This window comes from Nasonia vitripennis, chromosome 3, assembly GCF_009193385.2.
Source record: "Nasonia vitripennis strain AsymCx chromosome 3, Nvit_psr_1.1, whole genome shotgun sequence".
NCBI classification, from domain to species: domain Eukaryota; kingdom Metazoa; phylum Arthropoda; class Insecta; order Hymenoptera; family Pteromalidae; genus Nasonia; species Nasonia vitripennis.
The window spans coordinates 9,871,855-9,884,889 of NC_045759.1; positions in this window are offsets into that span (position 1 = coordinate 9,871,855).

Consider the following 13,035-nt stretch of genomic DNA (forward strand, 5'->3'; position numbering starts at 1 on the left):
GTACGGGCGTTAAGCTATTAGACGAATAAAATCGCAATAAAATCGCGCTCGCGTATCTTTCCCGATGCGAAATGAGAACGAGCTCACACACGAGCCGGGAATACTTTATGCCAGCCGAAAAAGTAACATCGACGAGCTCGCGTTACAAAACAAAGGAATTACAATACACACACTTGCACGGACGCGCACAGGCCGGGCTGCAAGCGAGAGCTTGTATACATTTTGTATTCATCGCGTGTGCGTTACGTAGTTACGTAGGAAGACATTATAGCGGCGAAGTAATCGTAACAGGTATCGTTGCATATGTGTGTACGCCGTTCGAATTCCGCCTCTTCCATTCTATACTATAGCTCGTGTGTGTATGTCTCCTTAAACAATTATCCTTTACATAAAATGCGGATTTTATTACGAACGCATCTTCTCACACTGCTTTACGTAACTGTTTTATACATAAATGGTGAATAGTAAAAAAGAACCTCGTAAAATCTAGTCCACAGGGTATTTAATATACCCTGTAGAATTACGTCATTAGCGCAAAAATCTTATTCGGAGAAGTGACTTATTTTTGACAAAAAGAAGATTAGCTGTCACTTAACTTCTCGTAAAGCCTACTTACCGAAAGTAAAATATTTAAATAACATCGCATACCCGGCTAATAACAGCCGAGCGCGCGGCCGCGTGATTATTCAACCACAGCTATACCGGCAAAGATAATAATCTAATTTCAGGCTCTAATTTGATTTACAACCGCAGTATAAGATGTCTCTCCCTCTCCTTACTCGCCTTCGAGTCCTCGTCCATTACACACCCGCATTTTTCGCCCAACCGACGAAAAGAAGAAAGTTGTCGATTCACACCGCAAATCAAGTAATAGACCGCGAAATGTCGTGATCGAGAGAATAGGCAGCCGGTACATTCCGCAGAGGCCGGATATTGCGCGCGGATAACAAGAAGATCCCGAAGCGACTTGCGACACGCGCTCTCCCGAGGATCACGTGTATATTATGCATATACTGCAGTGGAGGCTGTGCCGAGAGTCTCGAATTCAATGCCCGGATACGCGGCGTTCTTGATGCCTCGATGATTGCGGACACCTTCTTTTTCTATACTCAGCTCCCACTCGTGGCAAAAGCCTGTAATTGTACTGGATTTCTTCTGGCGCTTCGCTCGCTCTCTCGGCTGTGCGGAAAAAAGAAGCAATAGCTGAGGATGATGCTACCGCGCCGCGGCGGCTATGTAAACAGTCATTTTCTTGCGAGATGATCTTGAGGGAGCCGGTGGTTTGCGGACAATGGACTTTCGGTTTTCAGGTATCAGCGGCGCTGTTGTATAATTTTGCGGGAGTCGAGAGTTTTGGAATTTTTCTTTTTTTTTGGCAACTGTTTGCGCTTGGAGAAATGTGAGAAAAAGAAAGCGCCGGTACAGGGATTATTGTGCTTTTGCTTGAATTTCGAGTTTGAGCACTTTCCAATTACGTTATTGATCGAGCCTCGTGATTTTCATATTTTAGAGGAGTACACCTCGAGAGAACAATAAAGCATAATAGCGCGATCAGCAATGGGGAAGGATTATGCTTGAATAACGAGTGAAAAATGCTCAACATCCTTAGAAACGTCTCTCTCAGTCTCGGTGAATAGGACTCGGGTTTCTGGGTCAAAGTCACCAATACTCCTGGGCGCGCACCCCATTGTTTTTCATCAAAAAAAGCGACCTCACAGCGCTGCGCGAATATCCCACTGTGAAAATGAATAGATCCACTGTGTCGTTTTCAACTTTCTTTACCCGTTTGTCTCTCGCGCACAACCGGCTCCGCTCTTTTGCGCATCGAGTGTACGAATTATCTTAATTCTCACCTCGGCCTTTAAAGAAAAAATAAAAAATTTCTCAACTCGATCGAACGAAAAATTCGTCCGGCTTCAATGCAGACTCGTAGTATCTCACGCAACACACTAGCTATTTTCAACGTAAATTCGCTCTACATACGTATATATGCATACTCTCGCACATAGCCACGGTGAGTCGTGAGAAAAGTGGGCAGGTTGCGGACTGCGAGCGCGAGATGTAATGTAGCCGCTCTTGCGCGCATAGTTACTTTCTTGGAGCTAAGGCGCGTCCGGCCCGCGCTTTATCCACCCGATGTATGGAAATATATACAGGCGCTTTATCGTGACCGCATCTACTGCACTGGAATGACTTCACAGCTGCTGCTGCTACAGTCTTATGGATCACAAAGCCGCCGCTGCTTGTAATGAGAAAGTTATACGCTCTACTATATAAACTCCCTTAACTGGAGGTCTAATAGACCTGCGTGTACACGCTCTCTTGTAATGAAGTTCGATGATATTGATTTTGAGATCGGTATGTATGTAGGAGTCGCGCGAGCGACGCTTTGGCTTACTTTTTCGGACTTTCCAATGCTGTTCGCCGCTGCAGGCGAGGAAAATTCGATTAACGGATCGAGTTATAGATACGCCGCTAATAAGCTGAAAAATGTGGAGCGAGAAGAAAATGTATCAAATTTCCACGTGTATATATCTAGTACGATAATAAAATAGCTTTCCTCATTTGCACAACCAGTTTGCCCGCCGATTTCAATGTGAATGTCACGTACACCGTGTAAGATGATAAAAAAATTGTGGACTTTGAGCTTCGAAATAAAATCTCGCACATTTTCCCGACGAGGTATACCACACGCCCATCGACGTTACTGCATTATTACGAGGCCTGATTTACGAGCGGAAAGTGTATTGGTCTGCGGGACGCGTATAACTCGGTATACGAGTGTAGGCTATACGGTTTGTGAATGAAATTGGATTGTTATCTGCGGGAGATGTCGTGCGATTTCTCTTCAATTTCTACTTCACGACTCGGCGATTTGTCAGCGTTTCTTTCGATTTTCCAGCGCTGTAATTAATTTTTCATTACGATTCGTACTTGTTATTTTCATCAGTAGTGTGTACTCGTAACGACGTTACGGAGGAATCTTACGAATTCCGCGCGGATAACGAAGCAAGTAGGTGAGTCGGCGGATGAAAGCAAGAGATCGGCTGCTCCAGTTACTACATACGCGTTAAAGTCACCAGTTGCACGTTTCACGTTTCTTATACACAGTTGCGACCCTTTCAGTCACTCCAAATGATCCCTTTGCTTGACAAAATACGGCTTGTTTAGCTGTAATTTCACTGCATACGGGTTGAATACTTGCACCAAGGTTTTTCGGTTGGAGAGGGAAAAAAATTGAAAATCGACTAGTCACTTCGAAGGATAAGCCGTTGCAACATGGATTTTTCACTCGGGGGTGTGCAATTGCTCGGCGCCTTTTTGTTTACTTAGCCTTCGAGGCGTTGAGTACAGCTGTTTGTATTATTGAAAATAAGGTCAATAGAATATAGATAAAAATCGGCGCTCAAAATTAACAATGGATAGAAATCGCAGCGGATGCACGTCAGGTGCAGTTCTAAAACGACCAAAAAGTCGCGATCCGCAAGCTGTATCCTCGAATCTCCTACTTTCATCAGCGTTCGCGCATGCATTTCACCGACGTCGCGAGCAGGTACTCATACGTAAATAAACGCACAACCCAGCTCAGCGTCTCATCCAATCGACAAATCCCCGATCAATCAATCACACTCGAGGAAAATCAGCCGAGCGCTTAGACCAGATTTTCTCTCCCCTTGCGAAAATATTCGCCACGTAATTTTTCCGCTCGAAGCGTCAGATAATCGAACGGCTTGCCCGCGCGTTTCCTCTCTCGCGCACGGGTCAAAGGATCTTTCTCCATACCTATGTGTGTAAGTATTATACACTGTACAGAGAAAGAGAGAATGAGTCAAGTCAGGGCGAGACTGGCGCGGTTGCACAAGCGAGCGCACATATCGAACGCCAGCGCACTGTGTGTATGCTGGCCTCTCACTTTTCTTTTCTCTCTCCTTCTCGTGTATACGTAGTATGTAGGCTGCGAGAGAGCCGTTCCGGAAAGAGAATGAAAAGGATCGTAGGTGCAGCTGGGAATGCCAACGCGCTACTGGACACACTCACACAATGGAGTTGGAATGGACGTTCTGGGCTGTGTGTGATAACGCTCGAGTGGGATACGCGGATTTTATAATCGACGAGGGTGAAGAGCGATTTTTCAAGAAAAAGTAGAGCAGTTATGTTTGTAATAAGCATTATTGGAACTGTTGATTTTAGATGCTACCGTGTATCACGTAACTGCAGGTCTGATTATCTTAAAATGTAGCTGCGGTGCATGTAATGTAACAGCTGATCGAAATCTCATGAGAGAGCGCTTAGAAAATAAAAGTTCGCAGAGTGCAGTGCAAAGGAATTTCCTTATTCCTGCCCCTCTCTCTCTCTCTCTTTCTCTCTCACTCGGCTTATTATAAACTCGCGGATTTGAACTTTATTCCAGCTTTAATGGGCACGTTATTTTCGGATTAACTAGATCAAAGCGCGTGCGCGCAGGTAAGTTTTTTCTAAGTAGTAAATTGCCAGGGTGCAGAAGTTTAATATATTTTCAAAATTATTATTACATTTTATGTAAGTTGAGAGAGTCTCAGCCCTCAAGCAGTAATAGTGCGAGCGGCCCAAACATAAAGTGATTTTGGCATTGGTGACAAACCCTTATATATGCACTGGGCTCGCTGTATACCGACGAGGAAAATCGAAAAGCGCCTATGCGCCACCTATCTTCGCTGGCCCGAAACTGAGAGAGCACGAAGGGCCAGTCCAAAATTGTTTTGTCTTATATACAGTGTACATCGCGGTGGCATTAGTTTCCCACAATATGCAACCCGAGAATCGCGAAGAAATTGCAAGGCGAGTCAACGAGATAAACAAATAAAACGTGTTAGTTATCGCAGGCACGGCTGCAAAAAGTTCTCGAAATTGAAAGAGTTCAACAAAAAAGAAACCTTCCGAGGCGGAGGCATCCGCGCGTATACACTTCTAACTTCTGGCTCACGGCTGCATTCATACTTCACCGTGCGGACTTCGGCGAAAGTAAAATTGAGTTAAACTAAAGTTGTCCATGGAATTCTAAAGGAATTTTCGCCGTATCGATTTTTCCTCCCTGTAAGATGGAATTATCCAAGCGTTATTTTCTCATTTACATTGTAATTATATTGGTGGATGCAGAATCGCGTGCGTTTTCGCGAAAATATAAACGAGCGTTTATTTTCCGAATAATGGGTCGTTTCGGTATACTTGAAGTTCGCGAGATGAAGAAGATGCTTTAATAATACGTTTCGCCGGAGTTTGAAAGAGAAGATTCAAGGTCTGCAGTGTATGGCGCTGCTCTCGCGTCGAATCTTTGTACGAAAGAGAGCATGTCGATATCCGTAGGAATTTAATGATATACCGTTGACCATGAGACTATAATACAAGAGTGTAAAAAAAGTACGTAAGAACGCTCGTAAATAAATAAATCGAGAAAAGTACAACGCCGCGGGCTTGTTGCGTTAAACTTTCTTGTAACAACCGTCATTCAACGTCATCGCAAAAAAAATTGTTGGACTAGATAATCATTAATTATGCCGATCTATAACGGCAATTTCTTCGAAGAATTTGGCGCCGCCAATAAAAAGTAAACAACGCCGCGCAAAAACACCTCTTTCGAGTCCCATGCCGGAGAGCTAAACGCGGGATGATAGCCGGTCATCAATGCGCATAATGAGCTCCGTGAAAATACAAAGAATCGAAACGTCGGGAAAATGAGTACTAAGACACTTGATTACAGACATTCGCAATCCGAACAACGCGCGCGTAATAACACGAGAGCATCGCGAGATTTCCACCATCCGTCAAGGAACGTCGGATTCCGTATGCGCGTGTACATCATCGAATGTAACATCACGTGATGAAATGAAACTCATCGAGCAAAGTGTAATTTCACGTCGAATCTATCGCGTTTTCTGACATTCAATAGTTATCCCCGGCGCGCAAAGTTTCTATAAAATTGCGAGAACATGAACCCAGACGTCCTCCAATATTAGCAAGGGCGAGTCCAAGCGGCGCACGATTTAAAATTTTTCGAGACTGCTATATATGCGTGGTCCAGTTTCGCAAGGGCGGGAAAACCTGATTGCATCCGGCCGTTGCGCCTCGTAAAATGTACCGCCACTTGAGTTTCCATTCGGTGAATGAATATGAAAGTACACACGCGTATAAGAGCTGTGCCGTGCAAATCGGTAATTCCGCTGTATTTTCTCTCTCGTTCCCGCGTTGATTGGTCTACATATTCAGAACTGCGTTCCTCTGTAGCACAGTTTATTGTCTGTGTGTCAGTCTATTAGCTGCATGACTGTTGGGTTTATGCGTTTACGATGCGTCCATTATTTCTTTTTTTTTAAATTTCCTTCTGGGCCTATTATTCGAGGATGAGTTTGGACTCGAGCCAGGTTTATAATTGCGCTCTTTAATAAATATACGCAGAGGAGCCCTGGCGGTAACGCGCGTCGGATGCTAATGTCGAGCGGATGATCTAATTACTGGACTTTCGTATGCAAATCGCGATGACACTGTGTATCGCACCGCGTGTATTCTAATGGCCCTATAAATCAGAAAATCGAGTTTTTAGTACAGAGAGAAAGAGAGAGAGAGATTTATCGTTCCGAGTTTGCGTCAGCGCTTATTCAAACGCAGAACAATAATAGCCGTCGCGTTCGATTGGCTCTTCGGCTCCTTGAGCGTGAAGAACATCTATATACCTTACGAGAGAAAAAAGGTCGATGCACCGAAATTACACAACCGAGAACGCGTTACAGGCTCGTTTATAATTCAATTTTGCTATGCGCGGCTAAGATATCCCAAATTCCTCGCGGAACAATCGAATCATATCCGGCTATCAAAGCCTTTAACACTCGTAATTATTGCACAACCCACAGAGGAATCCCCCGTGGACGAGTTGTGAACTCTTCCTGATCCAAGTTTCTCGCCAAATCATCGCCGTTCGCGCGATAAATCCCCGCATTGTTCAGCGCCGCGGTTTTTTCGCTCTTCCGTGAAAACGGCCCGAAAAAAGGAGAGAATAACACAGCTCTAATTGGACCTGCCGCGTGACCGATGCATCTGGATTCTTTCTCTCCGTCGTCGCTATGCAGAGGAGAAAGTAGTCGTCCCGCCCATCCAAAGTGCAGTGGCATTCAATCCGGAGGCTGACTTTTACAAGTGTTCTCCTCGAGCCCTAATCTACTCGGGCTTTCCCTCGTGCGGATTCGTCTTCTGTTTTTGTGTTCCGTACGCACATTAGTGGAGTCATTATAAACTGATATATCAATTATGCGGCGATTCGGAGATTGATTGTTTTGGTAGATATACGAGAGAGGCTCTTAGGCTCCTGATTGATCGACGAAAGTGAGGCTCGCATTGTTGTCGGTGTGGATGAATACATCACTCCCTGGGAGGCACACAAAGTACTGATCTTTTAAATGCTGTTCTCACGGTGTGTCTAAGACGCCCGGCTAATCGCAGCAGCAGCGAGAGTGTCAATAAGCGCACGCGCCGCGTCACTTTCTCTGAAAAAGCAGAGCTTTGTAGAGGAAAAAAAGCGTCTAAAAGGTCGACATCCAAGCGCTGATGCGGCTTCTCTAGGTTAACAATCGGTATTGTTCCAGCGAAACTTTCTCTATCTCATTATATCGGCGGGATATCTAATTGGAAATAATTATTGCCACTCGATTTTAATTCATCTCTCGACAATCCCGCGGACGCCGCGATATCCATCGAGGATGTGCAGACGAGTTGCAAAAACTTTCCACGCCTAAAAACTGACGAGAGCGCAGCGCTATAGCGTCAATCAAAGTCGGATCAGCTTTTTTCCTCGCGCCTTTATATACTAACTCTCGGATGTAACAATTGCCCGCGCGATTTTCGAATTCCGCGCGGTTGCCTTTCTTTCACTTTCTACCGATTTTGCATCGGCTTCTTATGAGCACCTTTCCAAGTTCCCATGAGCTCTCCGAGAGGGGAGTGGTTCTGGCGGACGATGGTCACGACTTACGGCTTCGCTGTATGACAAGCCTGCAGGAAATGTTTCGAGTTATAAACTTTGCTTCTTTTTCTACGCGACATCGATTACGCGCTACAAGCTCGTACTTATATTGCCATTAGGACATACGGCAACAACTCGATTTATCATTCGCACTTCTGTACAACTTCTAATTGAATTACTCGTTATGTGCGTAGGATATAATGATCACACGCACAAATTCCTTTCTGCGACTGCTGTATACCAGCTGAAACTCCGATCGACAGATCTCCCGGATAAAACTCAATATAGAGAAAATTTCACCGGCATCGCGCGCGGGCGTGTGTGTATACGCCGACGAGGCCGCTCCGCGATGAGCAATGAACTTGACCGGAAGTGGGTCACGGTGGCACTAACTCTTCCCACTAGTCAGCGGAGAACGCATAGGCATACATGCGATGCCCCTTACACGGACATTCTTGTGCGCGCAGCTACGCCCGACAGAGGAGAAAGAGATAGAGATAGAGATAGAGAGAGAGAGAGAGAGATTCCGCGAATTATCGCGATTTTTCCACGCGAGTATTATACATTTGGATTCGCGTGGATGTGCTTTTCGAGTTTCTCCGCGTTGAAATAGGGATTTGCTAATTGTATCGATCCTAGAGCTATGCATGTATGATGTGATTAAAATTTTGAAATCGCTGAAATCTACTATCCCTTATCAAAACTTCCAGTCCCTCGTTCGACTCAGTTAATAAACCCACATACACACACAAATTATGCAGAGAGATAGAGGAAGAGCCTACACAATTCCGCGAGTTCCTTTGTCCGCTCGCTCGCAGATTCCTCGGTCTGATCTCTCTCCCTCGGCTGAATAATTTGCCCAGTGCAGAGCTGGCCCGGGCCAAAACGACGCCGCCGCGCCGAATCGATGCTGCGGCGGCAACGGCGGGGGTATATAATGCGACGTGACCTCGTGCGCATATGCGGTCGGAACCGCGCGAGAGCGTAGGATTTTTCTCTCCAATTTTCAGGAGCTTCCTCTGCTGCTCAAGTTTATTCGCTTGGATTATAGGAGGAATATCGGCGATGAATTTGGCGGGAAATTTTGAAACGTGCGTGGGAGGATTTTTTCAGGGAGGGCTATTTCGTAATTAAATCTATAAAAAGGAGTGAGCGCGCGACCTCTACTGTTGCTTTTCCTCTTCTATGAGCTTCATAGAGTAGAGACCACTTCGGAAAATAGCGGTGGGCCATTCAATTTGCCCCTGGAGGCTGATGGTACGTTGAGAGCCGCAAGTTTGTTCCGATGGAATAGAGTTGAAGCTTTGAAATAGTTGTCGAAATCGAGTGTAACGTTTTAATTAGTCATGGAATCATGATTGATAATTAACTAACTGTATTATAGAATCAGCGAATGAGAATCGAACAGCTGAGAGAGAAACACTGTTCACCTACGTCCCCCTCCCCCACCGCCGCGCGGCAGGAAAGCGCCTTCTCGGCGAAATTTTGTACCGATCTTCTCTATAATTTCTCCTTATATGAGGGCGGCATTGTCCGTCGAAACGTTGAAAAGAAAAGAGAAAATATTTTAAAGTTTTTTCTCTCCTCTCTCACCACACAACCTGCCTCGGGAAGACCGATAGAGACAAATCAATATTCTCAACTAACTTTGATGTCACATTTTTTGGGCTCAGTATTCAATAACCTCGATGAAAATCGATTATAAAAGACTGCAGTTTAGGCAGTTATAGCACAAGAGGCTCAGGCTGCAGGTCCAACAAGACAGTTTTGACACAGGTTGCAAAACCGTATTGTCTTGTATCACGCGGCTGTACTCTATTCCTCATACTTCCCCGCATGCCTCCTAAAACAAATCTTGTTTTCCGTGTGGGATATGATAATAAATTTCGCTGATTTTCATCGGAGCCACTCTGTAGTCATACATATACTTATATCTACTAACACTTATTCGGCGGTTTACCGTTGAGGTGTGACTTTCTCTTTCATTGTTCGCGAGAGTTATAGGCGCCGAATATAAGCGTATGCAGGCTTCTCACGATTTCGCAGCTCCGCGCGCGGCACAATGACTCATAATGCGTGAATTTCGGGCTCTTGTATACAGATCTTTAGCTACTATGATTTTCGCGAAAATTGTGCAACTCGATAATCGCCGGAGAGGTGAACTCGTTAATTACAGTAGGTCGTTCACTTTTTTGTCTACTCATAAAGACACCACCATAAACTCCTAAGTATATATATACAGTCGAGGGAGGGAGACGCGCGCGGCAAATAACTCAGATTTCATATAGCGGCACATAATGGCAGACTTTCTTAACTTTCATCTTGTAATTCACGAGCGAGCGAATTATTGTCAATGTGATTCAATTTCTCATGCAAAAAATGCGCCTCCCGCGGAAAATAACTCGCCGCGATATTTTACGTACAATTTTGCGCTGCTGCATTATTGAGTAAAAGTGCGGCGACTTCTCGTTAAATTGAGCCAGACGCGCGCGTCTTCCATTGCATAAAGGTCATTACACTCGCGCGCGAAAATAAAAACAACGACTTGTACACGAATTTCTCCTCGAGAATCTCCTTTTTATATTGATCTCGAATCATCTCGCTTTAAGTACATACACGATTGCGTCACACACGACTGCAATAAAAATCGCATACTGGTATAACAGCGTATAATCGAAAAGGACACAAGTCGAGCGTGTAATACAAACGCATCGCGGATATACGTGAAAGATCGGAGCTGGCGGGACAGTGACGGGAGTTTTCACCGGAAGCCCGAGTTATGGAGCGCCGACGAGCGATTAGGGATCTATGGGAAAATACGCGCCTCGCGTTACAGAATCACTTTCGGACACGTTCGCCGCCGGTTTAATGCACGCGTTCCCGCGAGAGCAAATATCCGTTATATATGCACTTAACGCTTGTTTGCACAAAGCAATAGGGGTAATAACGTGCGACGATAAACCGACCTTTTTCGTCTATATTATACGCATGGCTTATAAAGCCTCCGGAGCGGAAAAATCTTGCCAAACGAGATTTGTCAATATCGCGATCGTAAAGAACCGAAGAGTAGCTGAAAAACCTAACGATCGCTTATTTTACGGCTGTCAAAAATTTTGCAAGTGCCCGGTGTTTCGCTACGATCGTTTCCGGCTTTTTATCTACCGCAGAAAACTGCGACGTCGACGTCCCGCGATTTCACGCAGCCCACGTTTACCGATCAATCGGCTGCAGGCAATATATGCAAAATATTTGCACTGCACTCCCAGCAGGCAGAAAGTTACGATCGCGAGGTGTTCAAGGTCAAGGCGAAAGAAAGTCCCCCGTATAAAGCCGGGACGTCGTAAAGCGCCGGCGTGGGACGAATATGTGTTTATGTATAGATACGTACAGGCGAATCACACCTATATATATGTATACACACGTCCATACGGTTATAAGGACTCGCGCGCGAGTGAAAGAGCACACGCGGATCTCTCGCGCTACACTTTCACGTCGCAGCTGGACCGATATCGGCGCTGCAGGTTCAATGCCGATTTGCTGGCGAGTCATCGCTCGTATATGGTATGTACTGTATATAGGTAGATGGAGGGAATCATAACAACAATAACACCTGTGCGCGCTGTTTTTATCGAGTTTCCAAGCTGCCGGTGAATTTTTGCGCGCGAACGAGGTCGATATAATTTGATTACTCGTTTTTACGCCCGCGTTTATGGGGGAAAGAGAGAGAGAGAGGGAAAGTTGACGTTTATAGTGATCGACGTGTATCGGTTGCTTGCGGAGAACGATGTGACGAAGATGTGGGAGGGAATCGGATGAAAAATCGATGCTTGCGCAATGCTCGATTAGTAATAATGGTACTATTGTTGTATACTTTGTTTATCGATTCGATGTATAATATAACGGCGGAAAACTGATTGGAACTATAGTAGGCTTGTTAGCACGTGAAAATCGGAAAGGACTTTATAACGCTCGTTCCGGCGTAATATATCTCCCGTGTGCGCGGGTACATCATAAAAACGCGCGCGCGAAATATAAAAGCGACTTTCTAAAAAAGTCATATTTTCACAGTTTTCGACACAGCAGTCATGTTCTTCTCCCCTCGCAAACTTAATTATCTCACACTCTCACTGCAGGTTATTCTCTCTTTTTTTCTCCATTTTAATCCGACAATTTCTCACCGCATCCCTCGCTGCGCGTGTGCATACGTCGCACAAGCGAAAACGCGGCTTTTTAAGAAAGTGAATTCGCAGGACCATAAAGCTATGAATAATTCATAGGTACTTACACGCACACGAAAAAAAAGGGATCACTCGAAAGCCCAGTACAATAATAAAACGCGGACAACCGGTCGCGTTAAGTCGCGCTCATGAAACTAGTAGAGAATTCACGCGGAAGGTGGAGAAGAGAGCCATCAAAAAGTGGATCGACCGGATCCTCGAGAGCCTCCGACTTTCCACGCTGCATCGCGAGTCGCGCTCGTGATCGGCGCAAGCCAGAGAGAGGCTTACGATGAAAAAAAATACTGTAACGGCGCGAGTGGTTTATCGCCGGAACAAAAAATAACTTCATCGGCGAGGAACGAAAACCGACTTTTCTTCGTGCGTCGTGTGTTGTGTGGAAAATATTTTAATCGTTGATGAATCACGACCAGAACGCACACTCCGAGTGTGCTGGATTCGAAAGAAAACACTTTTCCCGCCGGCGTGAATAGAAGCATTCCAAGCGTAGACCAATTTGGATCACGATTCGAATCTGTTGCCGATTGTCAAAGTGGCGATCTTGGTCGAGGCTGTTGATCATCCCGAGAGCGCCGGCTTTTACTTTCACCTTCGGGCAAGGTCTAGGACACACCTGGAGGCTAGAAAAGAACTTTCCCGCAGAGAGCGCTAGAGGTGAACGATTTCGATCTAATTCGTTTTTTTTCCTCCGCTCCTTCCGACGCACGCATTTCTGTCAGTTTTGTGTCCACGTCGTATGCTCTGATTTTTCGGACTTTCTTTTTCTTGTAGCTGATATGCCTTGCGGGACTGATGCGAGTCGACAGG